The sequence below is a fragment of the Fukomys damarensis genome, unplaced genomic scaffold (genome assembly GCF_012274545.1).
Source record: "Fukomys damarensis isolate Sample0158 unplaced genomic scaffold, DMR_v1.0_HiC HiC_scaffold_14, whole genome shotgun sequence".
Taxonomy (NCBI): Eukaryota; Metazoa; Chordata; class Mammalia; order Rodentia; family Bathyergidae; genus Fukomys; species Fukomys damarensis.
Window position 1 is genome coordinate 4,322,949 of NW_022900926.1, and position 27,560 is coordinate 4,350,508.

At 46.3% G+C, this 27,560-nt stretch overlaps 1 long non-coding RNA gene across 3 annotated transcripts in view; it reads left to right on the forward strand.

Moving 5' to 3' along the window:
• The first annotated feature begins 9,191 nt into the window (after positions 1–9,191).
• Positions 9,192–27,560, forward strand: part of LOC104872096 — a 64,209-nt gene continuing 45,840 nt past the window's right edge. For all 3 annotated transcript variants that reach the window (XR_004517117.1, XR_004517118.1, XR_004517119.1), the window contains exon 1: positions 9,192–9,289. This is a non-coding gene — a long non-coding RNA (uncharacterized LOC104872096). The remainder of the gene's footprint in view (positions 9,290–27,560) is intronic.

The window sequence follows — 27,560 nt, forward strand, 5'->3', positions numbered from 1 at the left end:
CAGCATCGCCTGTGCCTTCAGACGCGCCCAAGGCCTTCCACACCCACGTGCGCCTGCAGAGCGGGCGGGGAGCCGACCCGGGCAGCGTCAGAGTTCAGAAAGGGGAGCTGAGCGTGGGTGGCTGACAGGAGTTGGGGACGGCGCTGGTTTGGGGGTTGGGAGCTGCAGCCAGCACCGTTTCAGAACGGGGAAGGGGAGCAGGTCTGGCGGGTCCCGGGTGGGCTCCCCAAATTCCTGTCCTTCGGTGAGGACAGTTGATTTAGATGCGGGGGTTAGGAGGCGGTCAGCTGGGATGGGGTGGGATGGGAACGGGCACAGCCAGCCTCCTCCTGAGGAGGGCGCAGAGGCGGAGGAAACGCAGCCATGCGGACGAGCGCAGGCCAAGTGTGCCGGGTCCGCTGGCCAAGGCGCAGAGCGAGGAACGAAGCAGATTCCCCTCTGCGCCCATGAGAAGGAACTGTCCATCGCTGGCCTCCTGAACTACAGAGAAACAGACTCCTTTGTCTGTGGTAATTCGTTCCAGCTGCTCTGGGACCTGAAACAGTGGGTGTCAGGGAGATTAGGAGAGAAAGACCAGTTGGGGAGCCAGACTGGAGGCTGCTGAGAAGGCGCCCAGATATGGGTGTTGCTGACACCGGCAGCAGAGGTGAGTGCAGTGGTCAGACCTTCTGTGGGAAGCCGTGTAGTGAGAGGGGAACCCGAGAAAGCAGGGCCAGGAAATAAGTTCCCCGGGACCCAGGAGGAAGAACATCGTCATGGCAACAACGCCTGCAGAGAGAGCTGCACAACCCTGGCAGGATCCGCAGGCCTCAGACATGAAAGGAAATGGCAGGAGATGAGCTGCAAGGACTTCCCACCCGCCAAGAAGAAAAGAAGAGTAAAGGCCTTAGATCGGAGGAGGAGGAAGCAAAGGGAGACTGGGAAATGGAGAGGCCGGGGCTGAGAACTTCTCCGGGGACTGTGGGGGAAAGATGGAAGGCAGAACGGGGAGGTGGATCAGACACAGGCTGTCTCTCGAGAGAGAGCTGTCGTCAGGGTTCGCAGGGAGGCCTTGCGCTCTCCTCTTCCATGAAGAGGGCTCGGTGCGCTCGGGGACTGTGGGGGAAAGATGGAAGGCAGAACGGGGAGGTGGATCAGACACAGGCTGTCTCTCTCGAGAGAGCTGTCGTCAGGGTTCGCAGGGAGGCCTTGCGCTCTCTTCCGTGAAGAGGGCTCGGTGCGTGGGGCCAGGCTGGAAGGACAAGGAGGGCAGCTGCTCCGGGGCTCGGGCTGGGGCCGAGGGGAGGCTTCAGCATGCAGCGCGCTGCGGCCTGGAGCAGGCGCTCGCAGGCATCGAGGGGAACAGGTGTGTGATTATCCTGTGCGCTGGAAACAACTCTCTGTGCCTCAACGGGGAGACGCCTACGTCCTGAGCCGCGTGACTCAGACTAGGGACAGTACCCGGTGTCCACCAGCCGGCAGAGCTGGTCTGGGGCTCTTCTGTGGAGGAGGTGAACAGCAAACCTTGAGTTCGAAAAACTGCAAAACGGGAGGAAACAAAGCCCTTGTTACTCACAGATTTTTATTTTTATAAACACTTTTTTAAAAAGGTGTAATTTTATCGACTTGTTGAACAATTTTCACATTATCTGTGAATAATCACTGTCCATTGATTCACTTCTTTTCTGTAGGTTTTATCTCAGTGTGATCCATTGGAAATCTGGATAAGGCTAAGGACAGCAGACTGTGTGTAAGGTCGTCTCAGATTATTTTACATGAGGATTGTAAATGCTTACTCATTAGTTTACAGCCGTGTCAGTTACTTTTCTCTCCTTGCTGAGATAAAATACCCGGTGCCCAAAGTTAAAGGGGCAGGTGCTGTTTGGCTCCCTGTCCTTAATCAGCCAGTTCCCAGGCAGGGATGGCAGACAGGCCTCGCAGCGGAGAGAAGGCATGGTGAGCACGGAGCGGCAAGGGCAGCGAGAGGCTTTCGAGAAAATGTACACTGGAGTGTAAATCAAAGATTTTAGACTCCTACTAGGAAAAAGATAAAAGCTACTTATATTTTGTTGGTCTGCCAATTTAAACAACAAAAATGACATCAGCCCGTGTGCTGTTTCCTGCTTAATAAGTGATTACTGTATCTCACCAGTGCAACAAATTATAGTTTTTAGTGGATGCCTAGTGCTCTACTAAAATATTAAAGGAGTCTCAATTGTTAGCTATGCAGTGTTACCACACTGGGCTTTTAAAACAGTATCATAGTAGGAAACTCTGTTCAGGATTTTGCACAACATGTACACATACCTTTGATTTTTCCTTTGAATAAATATTTAGGCATAGAATTGCTGGGTCAGGGATATTAATTTATAAAGATCTTTGATCTATTTTGCACAGAGTCTTTCTAGAATGTCAGTGTACTCTACACCCCAAATAGCATTTTTACTAATATACCAATATAGTTTCAAAATTTAAAGTGTTTAAATCAGTGGAAAATGTAGCTCATAGTTTTATCTCTTTGAGGAGGTCGGCCTGAGTATTTTGAATTAGCTGATATATTTATTGGATGCTTGGATTTATTTTAGGAGTTGCAATTTTGTGCTCTTTGCCTATTTTCCATCTTTTTTGTTTGCGAGAGATTTCTTTTCACAGTAACTCTTTGTGTGTTTCTCAGGTTGCAATTTTTGAGTCACCTTTTAAAACTACTTCCTCTTTTAAGTCCCTCGGGTGCTTTGTTCTATAGAATACTAAACATGCTTGGAGTCGATGTCAACTCTATCAGTTTTTTCTCATGTAATTTCTGACTTTGTGATGTTTGAAAAATAATCTCTATCTGTTTATAGTATTTTTTATGACATTTATATCAATTTAAATTTTTAATCCTTTGGAAGTTATTTTAGTAGGAAATGAAGTAGACACCTAAATTCATTACTTTTACAAAATGGCTAGTCTTATCTCCAGCTCATTTGTTCTGTAACTGACTCTTTCTGCATTGATTTGAAATAGTGTCCGTATTCCCTCACCCCTGCACCTGCTGTAGCTCCCACCTTCCTCGTGATTCTTTGGCCGCTGTGAGGGACCAGACTTTCCACCCTCCGGCCTTCTTGCTCATGCTGCAGCACAGCACTGCAGGGTCCTCGCCCACTCACTGAGCTTTCTTGACCTGTGTCTGTCTTCCACACTCAGCCCCAGCAGGACCAGGACATCCGTTTGCCGTGCTGTAGCTCCCAGCTTCCTCAATCCCTGTTACAGAATGGCAGCTCCACCCCATCGCCTGTCTGATCCTGGCCTGACTCTCTTGCTCTGGGAGCCCCACACCCTGTGCTACCTAGAACACTGCTCCCCGGTGCTCACCTCTTCCTTTGCGCCGCCTGCGCTCGCCGTTGCTGCCATTGCTCCCTCTGTCATCTGCTCAGACCTGGGCAAGCTGTCCTCAAAGGGGTGACGGAGGTAGGGCTCTGTGCCCCTCCTGACCTGGTTCTCAGCCTGGGTGACTTCGTGTGCACAGGGACAGGGACCGGTCCAGCCACCTCAGTCTCCATACCCTGGGCCATCACCTTGTGCCTGGCTATTTCCTAAAACCTCAAATTCTGAGCCTCTGCTTCGCTGTCTTACAGTCTTAGCCAGCCGTCAGGGTGCCTGTGACTTCACTGGGCTCTGTCTTTAATTGTCTCTCCTCCACCCCTTTCTCTCAGTGCTTGATGAGGCATTTTCCTGTGGGTTCCCTGTCTCATCGGCATGAGCAGTGGAGCCCGTGGGCGCTCGTGAGTTTCTGGCCGGTTCCTCGCATCTCCCTGACCAGCCGGAGCAGCCTCACAGCACAGCACCTCTGCCCCTGTCATGCCCAGTGGCTCTTCTCTTACCGTCCCCACAAATCACAAGACCCCTGTGCTCCCAAGGAGCCTGACTGACTCCCTCCTGGGACTAAACTTTCTTGGGTTCTGTGTGGAGTAAGGTCTTCACTAAGAGGTTGGACACTTCTGACATTTTAGAAAATTCAAATCTATTTTCTGAAAATCACTTGCTAACTGTAATCTATAATTTGACCTACTCCGGAGGCTGAGTCGGGAGGATCATGAAAAGTTTGAGGGCAGCCTGGACCACTTGGAGGGACCCTATCTCCAAAAACACCCCCAAAACCCAAAACACAAACATAAAATCCCCCAAAACAAAAACACACAAACACAAAAGTCATCTACCTTTATCTTCATTTTTATGGTGCACTATTATTTGGTCTAAAGTACAAGATCTCTCTGTTTCTGGTCTTTCTCTGTGACCCCTTAAATCCACCATGGGCTGAGAGACCCTCAAGCACACCTGCTAGAAATGTCAGTTATGCCTGATGCACGACCTGTGTCAACTTAGAATGAGGAAGAAGACGTCAATCCCTCTGAGATGCTCACCCTCAGTCACAGCGTGCCCCGGAGTTTGAATGACCGATGGATGATGAAGACCCAGTTCCCTCCTCGCGCTTCATCCTCTTCCCCCTCACCTGGGCTTCATTCTCGGCCCCTGCCTGTGACAGCAGAGCCAGGTGCAGCCTGTCAACAGGTGGGTTAAGCAGGAAACGGCTGAGGACGGGCATGAGGGACTCTGCAGGGCTGCTGTATGTGGAAAGCCTGAGCATGATCAGCCCACAGGTTCATGGCACAGTTATTTGGTGGGGCAGCAGGATTTTTTGTGGGGGGTGTACTGGGGATCGAACTCGTCCTTGTGCTTGCGAGGTGCTGGAACCACTGAGCTAAATCCCCAGCTCAGGGACAGCAGTATTTTTTAATATCCCAGTTCAGCTATATTCTTTGCAGCTTAAGCTGCAAGATAAATAAGCTTTGTATAAATAAATCTTTTTCAATTTATGCCTCTTGAATGAATGGATTTTATTTTATTTTATTTTTTATTTTTGGTACCAGGAATCAAACTCGGGATCTTGCACTTGCGAGTCAGGCGGTGGCACCACTGAGCTAAATCCCTGACCAGTTTTTTAATTTCTTGAAATTTTGTCAACCTGATTTTAGCAGTATGAATGATGCTATTTGAGTTCTTTAAGGGGAAGTCAGGACACTGAAAACACCTGTATTATTCTAGATAGAGCCTGTAATTGCATCTTTTAATGCCACAGGTACCATTCATTTTCAGGTTCGTGCTTGAGGGTGGTTGTAAAAGTGCTTTAAAAAGTTTTTAATGAATTATTGATCTCAGTACATGTATCTGCTAGATGAGAAGTTAATTGAATCCAATAAACAAGATCAAATACAGAATTCAATCAATGAAAAGCACTGTCCCCGGTGCAGGGATCATGTTGGGTGGAGCCCGTGAGACCCTGCCCCTCTGCCTGCCTGTTGGAGAGGAGGGAAGACGCCCACTGAGCTGTCCTCCCGCGGAGTGTAACTGTTCCGAGAAAGAGTCGGAGAGCCTAGGGTGTTTCCAAGAGAAGGAGAGAGAGAGGCCCGAGGCTAGTCAGAAAGACTGCGGAGGACAGAAAACTGGGAGGGCCTGGGAGGGAGGAGTAGGCCCAATATCTGAGTCGGGGAGCAACAAGGACAAAGTCCAAAGGCGGAAGACCGCGGGAGGAGCTGTGCAGGACCCGCGGGCGGCAGGGAGGTCCGGGTGGAGGGGAGGCTGGGAGTGTACCGAGGGCCTGGGTGTGTGGTAGTGGTCTTTCTTGAGTATCCAAGGCAATTCATGAGGCAGAAGGTACTTCGACTGGTTTCTATGCGGACAAGCACAGAGTGACATATTTTTAAACAGGGGGAAATGGTCATGAGAAGAACCAGTAAAATATTGGCGGACTCTGGTTCGCAGCAACTCAGTACGAATTATGTCAGTGGTTTTTCGACCAACGTGGCGATTAAAGAAAAGGCAAGCCGGAGCCTTGGAGTCAGACGTGGATTTACATCAGCTCTCCTGCTTACGTGCTGTTTTATTTTGTGTATCCTCTGGCCTTATAGTTTATTAGTAGCCCAGAGATACAGTGTGCACTTGTGGTTTTATTGTGATAATCATCGTCGAAGGCCTGGCACTCCCCCCACCACCCCCGCACTGGGTACAACGCTGGTGTTTGTGGCCATAGCTTTATCCGGAGCTCTGCATTCGACATGAGCCGGGTTCAGACTGCTTCTGTGAGGTGTCTGCAGCCTTGCAACGAATATGGAACAAGAAAGGTTTTAAACCCAAGATAGAAAAGATGTTATGAAGGTTAACCTGTAGTTTACAGAGGTGTTATCATGCCTGGTAGACAGCGCTTTCTGGTTTAAATGTGGCGGCAGCAGTCTAGAGCTAAGGCTGTCTCTGTGCCTCTGAATGTATTCATGAAATGTTCTCATTCCGACAATCTAAGGGGGACTTTTAAAGGGCTTCTCCCTCTTTTCCACCAAACAAGTTCCAGAAATCTAGAGGCAAAAGTAAATCCAGAGGCAAAATTCTTCATAGAAAAGACCCTTTCTTTGAAATGTCTTATTCATCTTAGAAATTTACATACATTTTGCATTCTGCTGTAATGCGTCTATTTTATTTAAGTGTACAACTGATGTTGAACCCTATCAAGTCAAATTGCCTCGATGGACAGAATTTGTCGCATGAACGTGAACCCTTTCTGGCACACGGCTGCCTCTCGGGGTGGTGTTGGCTTCTCAGTGGAGGCTGCACAGGCCGAGCAGCATGGGAACCCAGAACCTCACAGCAAAGTAGGAATTCTACATCCTCCACATAGACAAGCCAACAGTGCAGGCCTCCGGTGGTTAGAATTCCTGGAGGTTTGTGCATTGGTTCGACTTGCACAATCATAGTGCTGCTAATATAAACAGGCATGGCGGAATGTTTATATAAAATGTATGTGAAGCCGGGCATGGTGGCGCACGCCTATAATCCCAGCACTCGGGAGGCTGAGGCAGGAGGATCACTGTGAGTTCAAGACCAGCCTGGGCTATATAGTGAGTTCCAGGTCAGTCTCAACTACATAGACCCTGTCTCCAAAAAAAAAAAATAAAAATGCAGGTGAAATTAAGTTCCAGGGGGCATGAAATTGGGGGGTTTCCATGTCACTCCAGCTCCCAAGGTGGGGAGGGAAGAGGTTCAGGGCTTTGTGACGCCCCCTGGGCTGCTGCCTCACCCAGAGCAACCCAGCATGGTTTGTTCCTGTCCAGTGTCTCAGCTAGACTTGCAGGGAGGAGGGTGACGAGTGGACACTGTTCTGTGAATTGCAAGGAGATTTAAAATTAGGATGAATTTTTCTTGTTAGCTCTAAATTACTTTAAAATATGATTCGCCAGTGATTTAATTGCCCCAAAGATTCCTGAGTAAACTGGACAGACAAAATTCGCTTGCAGAGCTGCCGGTCAGAACAGGAACTTACTCCCCGGAGCCTGGATCCTGACCGGCTCTCAGGACCGGTTTATCCTTGCAGTTACAGTGACCGGCAAGGGCCGGCTGCAGCTCAGGGACCAGGGTTCAATCTGAACACAGGGGAGGAAGGGTGGACATCTGATCCTGCTGGTCTTGCTGATGGGGTATTTGGTTATTTACCCTGTAATGGTTCCTTATAGTTTAAGAAGAAGAAAACAAATCCCAGGAGTCAGAAGACTTTTATTTTAGATTTTGGTCACTTATTTTATTTTACTTTCCACCCCTGTATAGACTAATAGCCTCTTGGGAAGTTAACGAGGTTAAAAATTTAAAAAATGCCAAATCCTCATGTATTTGACAAATTTTCCTAGGAGTACTGTTCTCTACTTATTAATTAATATGCTATCGTTTGAATACCCCCTAATGCTAAGGAATATGCTGAGTTTCCAGAAGCCAAGTGAGGCAGACAGGGCCTGAGCCCCGGAAGTGGCAGGAAGCCCAGGCGGGCACGTGACTGAGTAACGGAAGCCGCCTGGGTAACACGGCTTGCAGCTGAGCAGGCGCAGATGCGTTTGTGAGTCGTTTTAGACTCAGGGATGGCTGCTCGGAGGAGGGGATCGTTGCTAGATCTTGAAAGATAACAGGCAGTTAGGCAGTGGGGAATGTGTGCTGGGAAGAAGAAAGAGACTGAGGGTGCCTGAGGTGTTCATGGATCCCGTGTGCTCGCTGAGCCAGCCACAGGCGGGGCTGAAGGCTGGAAAATAGATCAGAAGCACCACGCGAGCGAGCACAGTACTGTGGAGCCCTGGCCGGAAGTCCCGGCCCTCGGGGTCCACGCCTCTTGCCTGCATGGAGGAAAGGACCTAGGAGAGAGAGGGCAGGGCTGGACTTTTGGGTGGAGAAATTCTTAGATTGGTTAACTCGGTGGTTGCCTTGTAAATTGCAGGTCAGATTGGGATGAAAAGTCTAATTTAGAGTTGCTAGAGTTTTTAGGTGTGGAATATGGGATGTTGACCCCTGAAGATGTAAGTGTGGGTTTACCTACAGATAAGAGTTGAAGGGTTCCCTATAAAATGCTATATTATGGGCCGGGGATTTAGCTCTGGTTCCAGCGCCTGCCTTGCAAGTGCAAGGATCCAAGTTGATCTCCAGTACCAAAATAAAGAAACAAACAAATAAAGTGCTACACTAGGGCTAGGGATTTAGCTCAGTGGTTCTGGCACTTCCCTCACAAGCACAAGGACCGGAGTTCATTCCCCGGCACCCCCCTCCCAAACAAAAACAAAAACAAAGCAGAACAAAATGCTACACTGAAATGGAATTACATGTTCAAATATTGTATGTATAGTTCTTCCATACGATTATGTGATTCAACTCTTAAATTCTGTTTTGTTCATTTTTCATCTACAAACAGAAAATAGCTAAACCTCAAATTTATTTGAAATTATGAAGCTTTGAAAGTCATGTTTTAAATGTGATTTAATAAGAAATAGCCTTCTCTTTGAATATTTAGATGTTGTCAGATGTAGGTTCTGATGCTTTTGTTTTTCTGTCAGTTTCCCCGAGTCTCCCAGCATAGCGTTTAAGTCAAGGATCCTTTCCAGGGTGCACTTCAGGTGGGGATTAGCTCTGCTCTGATTTTTGTCGAGAGATTGGAGAGCACCGTGAGAAACGTGTGCGTGGAGTGCTTGGAGATTCTCCGTTACTGAGGGGAGCAGGAGCCTTGGCCCCCCTGAACCCGCCCTCCTGAGAGGGTGGAGCAGGGAGTGTGCTGGGAACCGCTGCTCCCACCCAGGGCTATTGCCTCACCAGTCCTGCAGCGCTGTCATAAGGGGCTGTTGCCCAGCAACCGGGGGCTTCTGGCGCATCAGCCGTGGGCGTGGGCAGAGGCGGTGGGCTGCCCCTTGGGAGAAGCAGGGCCACATGGCGGGGGGACCTGCCTCCCCCGGGAACATCAGGGCTCTTAACAGTAAGTGACTGTCCTTAGGATCAAAGGAGATAAGTGGCTTTCTGAGAACACGCACCTCATTAGGGGAATTACTGATGTAAATGGAGTTGAACGTGAACTGGAGGCCAGGCAGGTAGCGATGGCTGTTAGAGTTCTCATCTCAAACACTTTCATTCTGGCTTGTCTCTCCTCCAGGCTTAGTTTCCTGGGTCAGTAAGAAGTAATTTTTCATCGTGCTGATGGAATATTGTGACCTTCTCTACGAACATTATGTAACTAAAGCAAATATTTACATTTGAGCAAACCCAGAAAGCTAATGCTCTTCTGGTCAAGTGGGCTGGGTGATAATGTACTTGATTCAGTAGCAACTCGAGAGTTTGCCACCACCCCCGAGATACCGCCTTGGGTTTTCTTTCTATAGAGAAAGGTCAAAAAACAACAATTTGCCAGGACTTTAAAAGAGAGTTGACAAGACTTCCAGAGAAGGCGGAATTAAGCTTTTAAGATTTAAAATTTCCATGTTGAGCAATGGCTTTTCTTGAAGATCCGGACACAGATTTTAAAGGCCAAGACATAGTGCTTTCAATATCTTGGAATGACACGAGATTGGTGGTTCCTCTCTCATTTATATATATCCCCAGGGGTGGGTAATGAAGATCGAACCCAGGGCCTTTGTACTGAACTGCATCCCTAGCTGTTTAAAAAACAAATAAATTAATTGTATGCAAAAGGGCCTCACTAAGTTTCTAAGTTGCCCAGCCTGAGCTTGAACTTGTATGTGCCACCATGCCCCCTCCCTTTTTGGTAAATACTTTAAAAAATTCTCAAGACCTGCACACAGATATTTGTTTTATATCCATGCATGTGCACTGTATCTAATTAGGGCACTAAGGAGCTATATCAGTAGTAGTAGAACAAATACACCTTGTCTAGGTGCTTTATACTGTTTCCATCATATACATCATTGGCAGGTGCATTCTGCTTATCTGTCTGCCATATAAGAGTATTAAATAATGGGAAATATATTAAATAGAGTAGGTGGCAGGCATTGTTCTATGTGGCTTAAACTCAGAATGTCATTGAAATCTGCTGGCATCCCTAAGCAGTAGGCCCTGTTATTAAGGGAAGCTGGGCTGGCCTACAAAGGTGAAAATAACTCAGCCAAATGTACACAGTGCAGATTTGGAATCAGAAAGACTATTTTTAGAATCTGTGCTTTTAATCATTATAATTTAAGGTAAGTACCACATTATTGAAGGGCCATTCAGTCTGGATTCACAGCAGACTTGTTTTAAATGAAAATGATACTCTGACAAGTTTTGAGTAAAAGTTAGGGTTTGTTGAGAGCTGATTTTCTTGGCTGACTGCACCTAGGCCACACAAGGAAAACAGCATTTTCTGAACTCTGATGATAATACTCATCTCACCGAGTATAAGCACCTTGTGCACTTTCTTCCTCGCACCGAGCTTTTCCTGTACTTAACTTCTGCACTTCTGTGAGCTTCCTTAGATACCTGACTTCAGAAATTCCCTTTAGAACTTCTCCTCCCTGCCTCCCCATGCTTGGATGGTCAGTGATGCTTCTGCCTGCCTCTTGGAAAAAAGCTCTTTTGGATGAGCCAGGCACCCTGATACCTGGGTGTTTTCATTCGAACTCAGCCCCCCCCAGCTGTCCTCGCCAGCTAGGCCTGCTGGACGCCGTGTTTCTTTCAGATACTCCCCTGACTTGTGCGTGACTTCTTCCTCTTACCCAAGCCAACAGTCAGGCGTGGTGCCTTCTCACTGTGATCATTAACTGTTGTGATTACCACAGTGAGCCTCTACTCATCTCCCTGCCGTGCAGAGCTGCTGAAAATCCCAACTCTACCGGGCCGGATGATAGCACTCACTGACCATGAAACCAGAGCTCGTTTTATAAAATACCATCAATGCTTTTCTGATGAGAAGAGAACATGATTTAATTTACAAAACAGAAAATAATTAAAATCTTATATAACCTTCTTTAGAAATAACGTATTAACATTTTGTTATGTACAGGATTAACTGATACTTCCTTAAAAATGAAACTGTGGTCGAGCTGTCTATGCTGTGTTGAGCTTGTTCATGTAACATTTTACCAAAAACTTCCCATGGCCCACATTATACGTTCCTCAAGATTTCTTGGTGAATTGAATAACATTAAATTGCAGAGAAATTAGAGCAAAGCTTGAATTTTTCCAATGAGCTTTGTAGGGCTGGGAGCTGGGAAATTATTTCTGAGTTCTATTTTGTTATTAAAAGTGACTCCAAGGGGGTGGAAAATACTTCTCTTTGTAACCATGGGCTTCAGCAGTGACTTCTTTCCAGAAAGTGTAGTGGAGAGCGGGGTTGCGTAGGGCAGAGTACCCGGGCAGCAGAGGGACCTGGTAAGCCCTGTCTCGGCAAGGCCAGCCTCAACGGTGGTCCCGCACTGATCTCACAGAGCCTGCATGGATAAGTGCACAGCTCTGCCTCTGTGTTAACCCTCCCCAAGGCCCACAGCCCCAGTCTGACCAAAAGGAAATCATGACACAGATCCCAGGGCTGCTCAAAACCCTCTAGGTCACTAGAAAACAAGGAAAGTCTAAGAAACTCGCAGAAAAGAGGAGACGTGATGGTTAAATATAATATATCCCAGGTGATATTCTGCATCACCAGAAAAGAGATTAGAGAAAAACTAAGGAAATAAAAAGTAGAGTTTAGTGGACGATAATGTGTCAATATCGGTTCATTAACTGTGGCAAATGTACCGTGAGGCATTAATAATAGGGGGAAGTGGGTGCGAATTAATAGAAACTTTCTGTATTAGCTGCAGATTTGTAAAAATTCTAAAGCTCTTCTAAAATAAGCTGGTCTTTTGAAGGAAGCACTGTTCCGCTTCCGGATATAGATCCAAAAGATTGGAAAGCAGGGTTTGGAAGAGGTAGTTTTGCTCTCCTGTTAAGGGTAGCATTATTCACAGGAGCTAGAGAGTGGAAGCCACTCAGTGCCCATTGGAGGACGAGGGGAGACACAGAAGGAGATTCTGACACAGGCCAAAGGGGTTAACTTTGAGATCAGTACGCTCAGTGAAGCCAGCAAGTGACAGGCAAAGTCTGTGTGACTCCACTCGTGGGAAATGTCTCGAGTAACAGGATTCATAAAAACAGAAACCGAATGGTGAGCCCAGAAGATGCTGGGCGGAAGAAATGGAGATCGATGCTGAATGGTCTGCAAGATTAGAAAGTTTTGGAGACCCATTGCACAGCACTGAGAATGTGCTTACTGCTGAACCGTGTCCTTGGAATGGTCGAGATGATAAATTTTGCCTTAAGTGTATTTTTCTGCAGTTCAAAGAAGCCTCACCAGGAAAGTAACTCTTTTACTCTGGGCGGTGTCTTTTCCTTTTCAGCTCATGATCCTTGGGAGCCCAGTTAGAGGTTAATTATCTGCTGATGGAAGCAGCAGAGATGTTACAAGAGCAGGGCAATTAGCACAGTGCGTTTCAACCCGTGGTCATCCCAAAGCCCACGCAAAAGTCGCCTCAGAACTAGCAGGATAGACGGCTCCTGCGTGGTTAGGGACTGGAGGGCAGAGCTGCTCGGACTGGCACATTTTGAGGGCGCTGTAGTCTGCACCAAAGATTTCTAGGAGCAGAGGCCGCAGCATTAACTACATGTGAAGTGATACTGGAGTCAGTAGTTTTAAATTTCTTCCTTGGAAGCAAAACAAGCATCCTATTATGCACACTGTGCATGTCTTCCATTAAGATCATGTGATGCAATGGCCAGGAGTCGGTATATATGTTTTTGGAAGTACCAGTGATGTCTGGAGTTTGAAGTTTTGAAAAGATGGTGTTAATATTTGTGCTACAAATGATGGCTGGGTTATTTTAAAGGGCAAGTTGAGTAAAATGATAGTTGTCAATATTTTTAACTCCCTTTCCTTTTCTGAGAAGGATGAAAAATTAAATATATGCATAATTGTTAATTATAGCTACCTGTGCACATTAGTAGAGTACAGTGTGTTTTCATATATACGTTGTGTGATCATAAAAATAGTAATGGGCATAGCAATCACTCAAACACTTATCGTTTCTTTGTGGTGAGCGTGTGCAGAATCCACTTTTCTAGCTTTTGAAAAAACACCACAGAAGAGGCTATCCTTAGCTGTGGCGCAGGAGAACACCAGGTTTATTCCTCCTCTTAGCTGTAACTTTGTATCCCTTATCCAGGGTCTGCCCTTCCTCCCTTCCCATCACTAACCACCATTGTATTCAGTTTCTGTGAGATCAGCTTTTTAGATTACACCTATGTGTGAGATCATGTAGTATTTGGGGGCAGCTTTGGACCCAAATACATCAGCGTGTCATTTCTTTGCTGGTCTTTGTCTTTGGAAGCCAGAACAAACTTTAGAGCATATGACATTGCTCAGAGGAAGCCCTGAGCCCGAGCGTGTGGTCAAGGAAACCCTCTGGAGGTCGTCTAGCGGTGATGGGAGAAAGCAGGGGTTTATCTTTGTTGTGACTCCGTGTTCTCTTCCTTACTGCACGCACTCTTGCTTGAACGCCAGCAGAGCAACCCGGAGAGGCACAACTGCGCCACTCTTTTCAGGGACTCAGTCCCTCAGGCGATGACGCGCCCAGAGCCACGCTCGATGAATGGCTGCTTTGGAGCCAGAGCTTGGCTGGGGCTGGGCCCCTAACACCCTGCGGCCCTGCGGCCTTTTCTTACTGCGAACTGTGAACTAGGAACGTGAGAAGTGAGAGCAATGGAGAGTAATCGAGTTATTTGAAAACTAACAAAAAATAACTGTTAATACTGTTGACATTTTGGGAAAAAAAGCTACTTTGAGAATCACAGTGAGATAACACCATGTGTAACTCTCGGGGTATACACAGATTACAAGTTGTATTGCACCAGTGTGAAGGGTCTGGGGCGGGTGCTCTGTCTTGGGATGGGTGTTAGCATCTGGGGAAGGGCGGGTGCGGAGGGCCCAGCCAGGTGGGGCTGCACCCGTGGTGTTGGCAGAGTGGACTGTGGAGCATTTTGAGCCCCGAGCTCGAGGAGATGGAATTTGACGGTTTATTAAGAAGAAAGCAGAGAGAGAGGGTAGCAGACAGCACTAATCCTTAAATGCACAGCACGGACACAGACCCCCATGCTCTGAATAATCCTGGCTAAGAGCCAGCACGTCTGAGCAGGAAAGAGCAGCATGGCGAGGCCTAGCTGCAGGAGAAACAGGAGCAGATACCCCTGTAAAATGGGAAAAACGTGGCCTTGTGTCTTGCCACGGGAGTGCTCACGTGTGTACACTGCCTTTCCGCCTCTATTGGAAGTGAAAACAGCGGGGTTGGTTTCTGTAGTGTCGGCTTTGAGATGGGGCACTTTAACCTAGAAGTGTCTAACAGGACTCAGCAGAAAAGAACTCACAGTCCGGTGGACTGCATGATCCCAGCCCAATCCGCAATCTCTGAGTATCCGAGAAACCCGGGCTGTGAGGACTGCAACGTGTATTTTCTCCCCGAGAATTCCAGTCGCCACCTCATCCGTGATCCCAGCCCAATCCGCAATCTCTGAGTATCCGAGAAACCCGGGCTGTGAGGACTGCAACGTGAAGGATTCATTTTCTCCCCGAGAATTCCAGTCGCCACCTCATCCATCCGCCTTGGAACTCCAAGGGGAGCTGCTGCGGGAACAATGCCAGGTAAGGCCCGCGTTTGAGCGAGGTCACTCCCCTAGGGAATCTATCTGAAATCCGAAGAAAAATCCGCATCCTGCTGTATGTACTCTTGATTTCACTATTAAGAATGTCTGTGTTCACGTTGCAGTTTGAGGGAATGCTAGGAAGGCTGTTCAGGATATGATGCATAGGTTTGAAAAGAAGCGCTTTCCTCATATATAAGGAAGCAAGGAGCTGCTCACTCACGAAAATTTGTTGCTCTGTTCTCAAAGAAGAAAAACTGGAAAGAGGAGTGAAAAAACATCAATGAATACTGTCTTAAAATCACCTGGCACTTGATTAGAACCATCAGGGTAAAAGGGTTTCCTTAGCAGGCATACAAAAGACGAGTGTCTCTAAGTGGGCTGAGTTTTTTCTATTATGATGGAAACTCCTGATTATAATAGCAATGAAATATCTATGAACACAACGTATCTGAAATATGTAGAATATAAGTAAAGGTAATAATATATTGAGAAACACAAAATAACACCGGCAGTAATGAAGGTTTATATGGTACTTCTGGTCCAATATAAAGTGAAGTCTGTTGTACAGATGCTAGCTATTCCAAATTAATTATAAAGTTAAAGAATCCCATTTAAAAACTCCGATTGTTTAGGGAGATTTTTAGCACCATGGTAAATACACAGCTGAAGAGAAGCACATTTTTGAAAAAATTAAAAAAGACCCATGAGAGAAGCTACAAAGTATAAAACTATATTACAAAGTTATCGTTAAGACAGTGAGGTACTTAAAGAAAAAACAAAACTAAAACAGAAAGAGAAGCTCAAGGAGTTTGGGGATTAATTGCAGCCCAGGCACGCATGCGACTGTAACGTGTTGCAAAGATGCTGTTTCCGTGCATGGAGAAAGCACTGGCTGCCCAGGGAACTCAGCCAGAATGACTGGTGCATGTTAGGGTGAAAGGTAAATTCTAAAAGTTTTACTTATGTAGAACATCGCAGTTTTACCTGCCTGTACTATTAGAGTCAGTGCACACGATGGCTAGCTAACGAAATAGCCCTTTCCTGTTGGGGGAGCTGTGAGCCTCATCAGGGAACCTGGGGCCCCACATTTCTCATGGGAAGAGACGCCAGTGGCCCAGGACCTCCCTGCTCCCTGTCACGTCCAGGTCCTGACCCGGCTCTGCCTCTCCTGGCCTCTCCGTCTCCCTCACACAGATAGAGGTGTGCCTCGGCTGCCCTTTCCCACTCTCCCAGGGGTCATCACCCCTAGATCAGGAGTCCGGCCTCATGGTCCATCAGCCCGAAGAGGTTCTTCTCGCTGATGCCACCCCAGCACGCGGTTCCCAGGCAGGTGTCCGGCATTGGCCCTGGTTTGGCCAACAGCACATGGAGTGCGGTTTCCACACAGGCTTCTGTGTGCTCGTCAAGTTCTGCTCCTCAGAGACAAGCCTGGAAGCATCAGAATCACAAAGAAACAATGCAGGGCTGGCTTGAGCTCATGGCAGAGCACCAGCCCAGCACGCACAAGGCCCTAGGTTCAACTGCAGGACCATAATACACACAGATACATAAACAGCCTCTAACACGACCGCCCTGCTAACAGTATAAAAGTGGCATCAACTGTAGAAATGTTCTTCTTCTGGTGGGCAATAAAAGAAAGACAGAGTCGTAGCCAGTTTGTTTTTAAAAAGACTAGCAAAATCAAACCAGCACAGTCTTAAAGATGGAGTGAAGGAAGTGAATCCTGAAGCCACACTGTCCCTTTTTGAGGACTGTCAAAAAAAAACCCCAAAACAAAAACAAAAACAGTGAGTTGGAAGCAGTTAATTCTGGTGCAGTAAATGGAGAACAAAATAAGACAGACAGAATGTCCCATAAGCAGAAGAGCAGTGCAGGCGTCTTGTAAAGGAAGGCGCGGAGAGTTTAGACAAAAAATGAAGGGGTCCCTAATAGTTTAGTACAAATTCCTAGCCATTAAAGCAATTGTCCTTCAGTGTTAACAGTGCACAGAGCACATTTTCTCTCCTCCTCTTAGGAAGCACTCAGGCAGACACCTGCCCCGCCTGCCCCTCCTGCCCCATGGCTGGTGTGTTTTGGGCACTGGTGACACGGACCAGAGAACCGTGCCCCTTCTCAGAGTCTGTGCGTCATCCTCAGAGGAAGCTGAGCCAGAGACGAAATGGCAGTGAGGACACCAGTGGTCAGCTGTCCCTGTGCGGATGTCACGGGGTGGTGTGGTAACATCAGGTGACGTGAAGATCAGTGTGTGGAAAGGAGCACTGTTGTGTGTGATTGAGAAGACAAAACTGGACTGAAGGGTGGACTCAAAGGAAGAAACAGTTTTGCTTAATTAGCCAAGGTTTTCCTGAAATGATAACGAGCTGGCTCTGGCTACTGGCCTGATTGGAGGAGCAAACTGAGTATCACGAGGGATTAATGGAGAGGATGGAAGGGACCGGGAGGGGAGGGTGAATAATGAACTCACATCCAACAGGAATGCTCTAGGGTCTGTTCTTGAAGTCGATATGGGAAAGAGCTCCTCTGAAGACCATGCAAGGACGAGCGACAAGGCTTCCGAGTTGAACACAGTAGCTTCATTCCTTACCTCTTAGACCTTAGCTAAATCTCCTGTCTCTGAGTGCTAGTTCCTACCTCAAAGGAAGATGCATAGAAATAGTATGCATCTCACAAGTCTATGATAAAGTTGAGAAAATAACAAGCACAAATGGACCCATCAAAATATAAGTATAATGTACTGTCAAGTGGAAGGCAGAATGTAATGTCAAGTGCAGTGGGACCCTGGAAAGTGGCACCATCACAGGGAGGGACTAGAGTCTCACTTGGAGGAGACACGCAGACTGCTTTAAACAATCCAGAATATGAAAATGCTAACTATTGACGTAGACGACTCTTCTCCCCTTGTGTGGAATAAAAAACCTTCTAGAGCATGAGAAACAGTAAATATATACAACATTAAGAAATGTACCCCACCAAAAAAAGAAATGCAACAGGCCAGTTGTTCCATGTTGTGCTCGTTGACTTGCTATTTGGCCCTTCTTAGCTCAGCCTCTAGCTCTTTGTATTATGTTAAAAGGAAGCTGTTTTATGAGCCCCAGTCCCTGTGTTAGGGCCTGCTGAGGGGAGCACGTGCATGCATGCTGGATGACTGGAAGGTGCTAGGGTTTGAGGAATGCAGTATCTGGGTCACAGCCAGTTCCTCTTTTGCAGCCACCTTATTGGTGGGCCTCATTGAATAATTTGTGTTAGCTGTGAAGAAGACAAAAGTCCTTGAGGGGCTGAGCTACAGCAGATGGTGCTAACACTATCAAGTGCTTCCCGAACGTCCATGGTCACCCACGCGCCCTGCTCCCTTCCCCAGGCCCAGCTCTGAGTCGCCCCACCTTGTTTTGGTTTCTGATATGCAGTCTGTGTTCAGTTTCTTACTGGATCCAGGGAGTCCCTGCTGTAAGATGGCTTGACCTTACAAGGTTGTGCATGTGATGCTTGCTCGGTAACACCTGCTCTTTGGATTTTGACTGTTGAACTTTTTCCACTCTAGAAATATACTCTGATGATGTGGGAAGTAGCAGGAAACCACAGCGCCCAGTCAGCCAGGCAGTCACAAGGGGGCAACATCCCTGGCCCCACAGGGAGCTGTGTTGCTAATGATGTTCGGTAGGTTAGGTGTGTTCCGTGAATTTCAGCCTATAATGATAATTCATAAATTCATCTGGGATGAATTTATCACAGCATACCCCACTGCAAGTCAAGGAGCATGTATAATTTATGCGTTGAAACATTTAAACAGTAATGCAGAGGAGAGCAAAGACTAAAATCAACTCTACTTGCCAGATGGACTCATGTCATTTTGTAATATTTACTTAAACTCTTCCTTTTTAAATAAAGTGCTCAGTTAGTGAGTTGGAAGTGTGTATAATTAGTGCATGTTGTCCTAGCCCATTTTTCATTTTCACTGCTGTATTTACAGAGCCCTTCCACTGCTGAGTGCTGGGGGTCTGTGAAGGTTGGTTCTAGCTCTGTCTTTTTGTGCAGTTTGTGTTTCCCTTGGTGAATGAAGCCCTGCATTTGCTCTTCACGTCTCGCCTTTTCTTAAACTGGGCCCAAGGATGACAAAATGCTACTGCCGGAAAAGTTGGACGAAAACATTATTCCAGATTTATGTCTTTACAAATTGTCAGAACTAGAACCTTTTGAAAATATCTTCAAAGTGACAAAAGCTAAACTCGATAGGAAGTCAGGAAAACGTGAATAAATGAAGCCTTTTCCAGGCAAACAACAGCGAGGATCAGACTTCCTATAAAGAAAACAAGGCTACTTCTGGTGTTAAAGCACCATAAGCAGGAGGCCATTTGCGTGGGGATATTTCTGTGCCTGCAGCTCTCATGCAAGCAAAGTTAATTGAGAGACAAGGCTTGTGACCAATTACTCTTGAATTGAGCTCAGCCAGTCACAGGTGGCTAAGTAGCTGATTGGTTAGATGATTAGGGAGCCCCTCCCTCCCATTGAACCATACCCAAATAAGGCTAAGACTAGCCATGGCCAATCAAGTCATTTCTCCGCTTTGCTTCATGGTTCAGCTACAAACGTCTGCTACTCAGGCTCCCAGGGCAGAATCTCTGAACCTCTCCCAGCTTTGAATGCTACCTAATTCATCAATCATTCTTTGTCCCCCCAAACCCCTCTTACCTTTATTAAAGGTTTTCTTTCACACTAGGTCACATGGCTGGTCAGTGGCAGTCTTTGAACTACATGGCCCAAATCTCAAAACAGAGCAATTGCACAGAATAAAATATGAGTGCTTTCTAGTCCATTTTTTTTCAGTTTATTGTGCTACTTCTTATGTTTTAAAAGAGTGGAGAGAAGTCAAATTATGAATTCTTTGAGCCCCTCATCAGAAGCAATGAAAATGCCTGGCGAACTGACTTCAGAGCGGCTTTCAGCCCTCTTGAGACTTGTGGCCTCTCCTCTGCCCGCGTGTTCTCATCACAGCCGCGTCCCTGGCGGAGAACTCTATCTCATTTGTTCCAGTCGGCAGGGCAGTGTGGCCCGCAAGTAAGGTGTTGATCCAGGGTCATCCTGCCTTTGGTACCGGGGAACTCCGGACCTTGCACTTGCGAGGCAGGCAGCGGAACCACTGAGCTAAATCCCCCGCCCTAGGGTCACCTTCTTTTAAGGTTATCGGTCACCTTAGTTTTGCCCCGCAGTTGTCTGGTTTCTGTCTAGTTACTGACTGACATGTCTGTCTCCTCGAGGTTTGGGTGTGCAAAGTTAACCTGGAGACAGAGAACTGACTCATTCATTAAACCACAGCCCGAAAACCAAGAGGTTGCAGTTCCCTTAACTGTCTGTGGACCAAAGCCAGACTCAGGGTTCCTCACAGCGAGGCAGCATTGCTGTTGATTGTCACACTGCCTGGTATTAGGACAAAAATGTTTTCTTTTATATTTTGAAATTAGTAAAATTCTTAAAATTAAAAAGCTTGCAAATAGTTTTTAAATTTTATTTCAAGTTTGTTTTTGTGCTAGGTATGGTGGTTGAGGCAGAGGCAGGAGGATCACAGATTTGAGCCCTGTTTTATAGATTAGATGCATAATATTTATACATAAAATAACTAAAATCAGTACTTTTGACTACCTGCAGGAAATAAAACTTTACTGCTGCTGAAGCACTCTACATAAGTTAAATGATATGTGAAAAGTAAAGCTCTATCAAGTGTTAAGTATCAGGTTTTACTCAATTATGTTCATAATAAAATTATGATAATTTGTATTCTTTACAAATATGTCTAGGCCATAGTCCTAATTTACATATGTTGGAAGACATCATATTTTGACTAACAATGCCAGCTCATTAGGCTACCTTTTAAATAGCACAGAAATCATAGGGAATTTAGCTCAGCTCAGTGGTGCCACTTCCTGCCTCAAGAGCACAAGGACTTGAGTTTGATCCCCGATACCAAAAAGAAAGAAAGAAATTGTGATGGTGGTCATCAAAATGCCCACTGGTAGGGAATGTAGATGTGTGTTTACTTTAAACACAACCTTAAAAGGCAGTAACTCCCGGAGGGTGAAATCACTGTCCAGAGTTGCACACGAGCTGATTATTACTTGTCTCAGAGGACTCATCTTCTAGGAATACCTGAGCTGCTTGTGTTATTAGTGTTTCCAGGGTCCAGCAGTTCTGTGTGTGTGTGTGTGTGTGTCTGCAGAAGTGTGGGTAAAGGGCTGTTCTCTCAAAGCCCAGGACAAATTACAGATTCGTGAAAGACCTCCTTTGGTTAAATTTTGCCAGTGACCGTACTTGCCTTGTCCTGAGGTCATCCAAAGTGACCCCCTTCACTGAAAATTCTGCTGAATTATAATCTAATGTGGATTCTGTCTTTAGCACTGAAATGCACATCGGAGCTTCGCACATCCCACGACACAATTTCGACAGCGAATTGTGTTTCTCTTGCTACTTTGCCTGTGGTGATGATTCTGGCACCTGCCGCAGGGGATTTCACAGCTTTTGACACCAGGTGAACAGCTGAGCGGCACAGAAGAGCCTGACAGCTGGAAGTCAGTTCTCCTTCCGCGCTGCTGTGCCGCCGTGTGGCTCCTCAGAAGTCACGTCCAGGACAGCACAGCACAGGGACGGACCGACCCGTGTGCCACAGTTCAGGCAAAGTACTTAACCTTCTGTCTCAGTGGCTTTATCTGAAAACTGGAACCAATAATAGGGATTTTAGGAAGATAAATTCACTGCTCTCTGTGCAGTATTTAGAGCACAGCCTTCACGGCTTTGTTTGATAAACTTGTGAAGGGATTTCATCAGATTTGACATTTACAGAGTTTTTCTCATTTGAAGACTGTATGCTGTTAAGGCTGTTTCTTGCCTTTGTTTCCAGTGCAGCTTTAACTTATTAAACATACACTTATGAGAACTTTTTTCTGTGCAGTGTTAATGGTGATACAGTCTGACAGTGATGATTACTTTTTTGTCATTTGTTTTAAATCAAGGAATATTTGTAGAACTAAAGAACTGCTATTGAAGCCAGGTGGAATATTTACACATCTCATGTTTTTATGGATGGTGACAACTCCTATGACTGGGCTGGAACTTGTTTCTGAATTGTGTACACATTTCATATACTTCCTAAAAGGTTAATGTCATTTCTAATTTGCTTTGAAACTTCTGTCTTTATAAATGTGCGGTTAGCTGACAGCTTGCTGGGAAACTGAACTTGATGATTCCTTTTTTGCCTCTGTGTTGTACCCGATTTCTCACACACTTATGAGTCTGTTAAACGGGTCTACAGCCTGTTTTAGTTATGCTAGAAACCTGTGAAAGTGGGATCTGTTTTCATTTCAAAGCAGAGCAAGTGGCAGGGTGCCCCTGTCAGAAGAAGCAGATAGAGCGTGTGCTCAGGGTCCAGGAAGCCCCTGGAAATGAGATGCTTCGACTGGTGCTCAAAGCCCAGCCAGGCAGCCTGCAGCCCTGAGGACCAGCAGGGTGTAGCTGACGGTGGTGCGCAGGCAGCTGGCTGTGAGGACAGAGTCTGGGAGTAGGTGCTGCGCAGACAGCAGGACAGAGGTCTTTTCACAGAGAGCGGGACCCTGGCTTGAAACTGAGCCCCTGGGACCTTGAGAAGAGCAGCTGAGAGGCGAGCTTCAGAGGGGAGGAGTCCTGTGGGGCCTTGGAGCAGAGGCGTGGCTCTGTGTGCTGCTGGCTGGAGGAAACTGTTGACAGCCTCAGGTCCAGGGTTGTAAGGGATGGAAGGGTGCTGTGCAGCCGGAAGCGGTTCTTCAGAGATTCTGACTTTGATGTTCTGTGGTGCAGATACACATGGCGTCATGCAAGCGTGGAAAACCACAAGTGTGTCCTTCGCAGATGTGACGTAAGAGACGAGAAAGCCACTGGGCTGCATCAGCCTTGCCATCTTTTCCCCTTTCTCTTGCTCTCTCTCCTTCCCTCCTTCTGTCCCTCCCTCTCTTCCTTCTTTTGCTGTAGAGCTTGTGGTAACATTCAGATCAGACGTGACTCTGTACATTTGAAACAGCTCACATGGAGCCCAGCATAAAATATGGATGTTTTATTCCTATTCTCCTTGGATTTATCCTTAGACAGAGGTTATCTATCAGATAAAAGAATGTAACATGAGAGGATTAGGGAGCAGGGGTGTTTTCTGCCTAAATGTGCTTGCAGTGGTATTCCCCATGTTGGCTCAGTTTCCACCTTCTCCGTAGAAACACTGCATTTACAGTCCACCATTAGGAGTCACGGCGAGTGGCAGAGCTTTCCTTATTTAACTAAAATTTTTATTGAAAACCATTTTCACATATTCTACCTTTAGTTGCCCTCACAATCTGAACAGAGCTGAATCGGTTGGGTTTCACAGGAGAAACAGAACCAAGAGATGATACAGATTGAAAAACTTACTGCCTGCCAGGATCAGCAAGGCTTTTAACTAATAATCAGTACCTGTGCTGACCCGTTTTGTGCATATGACCTCTTTCCCCAATCAGTCCTACCTTTGCCCAGTGAACTTGTAGATAGCGGCCTGGGGACAAGGAGGAAGGCTATCCATGGGCTCACCAACATGAACTCTCCCTCCCCAAGACCGATCTGGCCACAGTCACTGCTCAGTTGCCAACGGGAGGTGCCCACATGGAGCTCCGTGTGGCACCATCCTTAGGCGGTCAGCCACGCTGCTCGGTGGGATTATATTGGCTGCAACTGGTGACACCTTGTAATTACGGGACAAGACACCTCCCCTGGAAATGCATGTGCTCTCCCGGCGGGCATGTTTCTGCCAGCACTACCCAGCATGAAGTGACAGCGTTCTCTCATCCACTGCCACTGCTTCTGATCACGGCAGCTGCTCCATGGCGAGTGAAGTACAGAGTCTCATTAATTGTGCCTACAGTTCTCCTTTCCCGAAGCACACCACTGACAGAGCGGCGGGACACCTTCTGATGACACAGTTCCTGTGTTACTGAAGTGGCAGTATCTTACTGGGCCCTGGAAATATTCTCCAGGAGGCTGTATTTTCTCTAAATGCATACCTGCACATTCCCTGAGTGAAGTGCTCTGTCTCCCATAGCCAAAATTCAAAGGAGCAGCAATCAAGGGGTAGAAACAGGATAGACACTACCATTACCCTTAGCAACCCACTAGAGAAATTTCACTTCTTGTTACTTCAGAGCTGTGTTTTCATGGCCAAGAGGTCTTAGCTTCAAAAGCAGTGCTTCCCCTAGGAGACGCAACACCCTATCCTAAATGCAAAGAGGCCCACCAAGCATTGTCTTTTCTGGTTGTAGGTAGAGCAGAATGCAACAACAAACATCCCTTATTTTGGAAGGCACGTGTTAAAACACTCTGCACTACCAAACCCCTAGGAATTTAACCGAGGTGGAAGGTCGTACAAAGGCCCCAGAGGTGAATTACACGGGGAAACTGGAATTCATCACTGCTGAACCTTTGATGGTGGCCTCTGCAGTCCCTCTCAGAGTATGATTTCTCTTTTTATTATTTGCACAAGTAGAGATACGTTCTGTTGGTTTCCACTTGGCCACTCCTACCCTAATCTCATTAGTAGCTCAAGGGGAACCACTGTGGGATTTTGCCAGTCGCTGAACATTTCTGTTTCAGTCATGTGGTTTGGAACTGGAGCAATCACCACTGGCCCACTTTGAGACCAACCTGAGCTAAATAAAACTCCACCAAATCACCTGACTTCCACAAGCTCCTGCTGTGATTGGAAGATAAAGTGACATTTCAGGTCTCTTGAAGCAGAGGACGCAGAAAGGGATAGGAAAGTCAGAATCCCTGGGAGTGGAATAGAAGATAAATTCTTGATGTGGCACTGACAGCATGAAAACAGACGTAGAAAACAGATAAGAGGAAGTCGTTCTGTTGAAAGCCAGGCTGCCTGTGACTGTATCAGTTTCTTACACATTTGCATCGCCTTTGCCTCCTCAGAGGGCTATCCTTGATTTCCTATCCACAGCTTTCTGGAATTTTCATGATGCTGTTTCAACCTACTTTTCTTCATATCCCTTATCAAAATAATGTATCACCCATTTGATTTCATTTGTACAGCCTGTGTTCCTCCAGTTACCTTCCAGGTCAGTAGATATTTGTTCAATGAATGACCGAAGACCCGAGCTTTCGACTGGCTGCTCTTGGCGTTCTCCTTTATCCAACAGGACACTCTCAGGAGTACCCCCAACATGCTGGGAAGTGTGCTTTGGGGATTTTTCCTTTTGTTGTTGTTTTCTCCCCAGAATGGCTGTTCAGTCGGTTGCAGTAGATGTCTGTGAGCGTCTACCCCCGCGATGCACTAGTCAGCCCGACCCGGTGTCATGCTTCACGTTGGCGTCATTGTTGCTTTGCTGATAGCAAATACTGATGTTGAGATGATGTTTTGGAACTGATTCGGCTTTAGCTTCTACTGTTAACACACGGACTGTGATAGTAAGGGGTTCTTGGAGCCAGGGATCACAGATGTGTTGGGCCTATCTCTGACTTGGGGGATCCCTGCAGAACCGCACCCTTCTCCACGCAGATTCCTCGGAGTTGCTTGGAATCTTCCTTATATCGATCTCCCCTCAGCAAACTCTAGTTGTATTTATCGAGCTCCTCTGTCAGCTGCATGTTTCTAATCTTTGAAAAATTCTGGAGTGATTAAGCTTCAACACTGGCTTTCCGCCACATCTGAGTCCTCATAAAACCAGTAACAGTTCTCTCAGCCCCGCTTCACAGATTTAGGAATCAAGAGGATGTCGCTGGAGATCAGGGCTGTGCCACACAGGCTGTGCCCTCGATGTAACCTCCAACAACAGTGACATTCTGCTCACTGCTGTTGCCCTAGGCGATGAGGTGAAGCCCTTTGCATCGCCCTGATGAAGAGGTGCAGGGTCTCCTCTTGTTGTGGGCAGAGGCTCCAGGGCCGCTGTGTGCCTGAAAGCAGAGGCCGCTGAATGGATCCCCTGGACACTATGTTTTTTTCCGAAGCAGTCAGGACAGGCAGCACTTGGTTGGTGTGACTGGATTGGACTCAAGATTAGAGTCTGGGGCCGGGAATTTAGCTTAGTGGTTCTGCCACCTGCTTTGCAAGGGCAAGGACCCGAGTTCAATCCTCAGTACTGGAAAAAAAAAAAAAAAAGATTAGAGTCTGAATCCTGTTCTTGTGGCATAGGCCACCTCCGCCAGGACGTCTTCTCATCCATGAAATGAGAATGGCTGCATCTCTCTTGAGGAGGTTAGGAGTCTGTGATAATACTGTACACTCATTGCCCGGTATGTTTTGCTGTTGAGTAGAAATTGTTTTCACTTCTTTATGCCTTAGCCAGGATCCCATTAAAAGAGCACTTGAGCAGTTTTTCTTTTGAGAAGTTCATAAGGCTTATATTTCTTCTTGGCTTATTGTTCAAGGACGGCAATAATGAAAACTAACCTGAAATTTGGGAAACACTAAGGAGGGAAACAAGAATAGCATACTTTATGTGTTTATCTGTAAACTGTGGATAATAAAATCTTTTTCATAAGTTTGTCGGAAAGATTAGATGAATTAACATGTAAAGATTTAAAAGCATGTGTCATGTTCCACATTTTAATCGGCAGCATTGACGACGTCTCATACTGTTGTTATGGCTGCAGCCTGGGGAGTGAGCCAAGCTCTAATAGGGATGGAGTCCCTGTAGTTTCTAGTGGGGCAGTCTTGGGTGTGTTACTTACTCTGCTGAGCTTGGTCCTCATGAGCCAAATGGAAAGGACAGCGGTGGCTGCCCAGTGGGGCTGTCCTGGGATGAAAAGCAACAGAGCACATGCAGATTTTAGCACAGTTCCCGGCGCAGTCAAAGAACTTGGCAATTTTAGGTATTTATATTAACATATATTAATATATTCATGTATTCGCATATATTAATGCATACCTATTTATTAAGCATTGATTTCACTAATTTATAGGAATACCTAATTACCATCTACCAGGCACTCTTTTGGATATTGGGGACACAGTGTTGAACAAAACACAATTGTGATCTAATAAAGCTACCATTGAATGGTAGCCTTGAATTTTTTTTTTTTTTTTGTACCAGGGATTGAACTCGGGTCCTTGCACTTGCAAGGCAGGCCACCAAACTGCTGAGCTAAATCCCCAGCCCCAAGTAGCCTTGAATTTTTAACATTTTAATTAAAATATTTTTTCCATGAGAAGGGAAAACTAGACTTTGCCCGAAAGAAGCCATATGGGCTTTCTGGATGAATAAAGATGTCTTATTTTAATGATATTTACATGGAAATAGATGTTTCTAAACAGTGTAAAATAATTTATTTTTGACAAACCTTGAAGATCTCTATCTCTCAGGAGCATTTTATTTGCTCTATTAATTAACTTAGCAGAAACAATAAAGCTTTATACCCACGTAAAATACACTTGAATGTATTTTTTAATTCCTCGATATAGTTAGTGTGTCCTGGCCAATATTCTCTGAAAGAATATTTGGTGTTTACTGTGCTGACTGTTTCAGTGGTGATTTAAGGCTTGTGCTTTTTAAGGACTTGGTAAATGGTCAATATACCGATAAATCAAAGTAAGTGTGAAA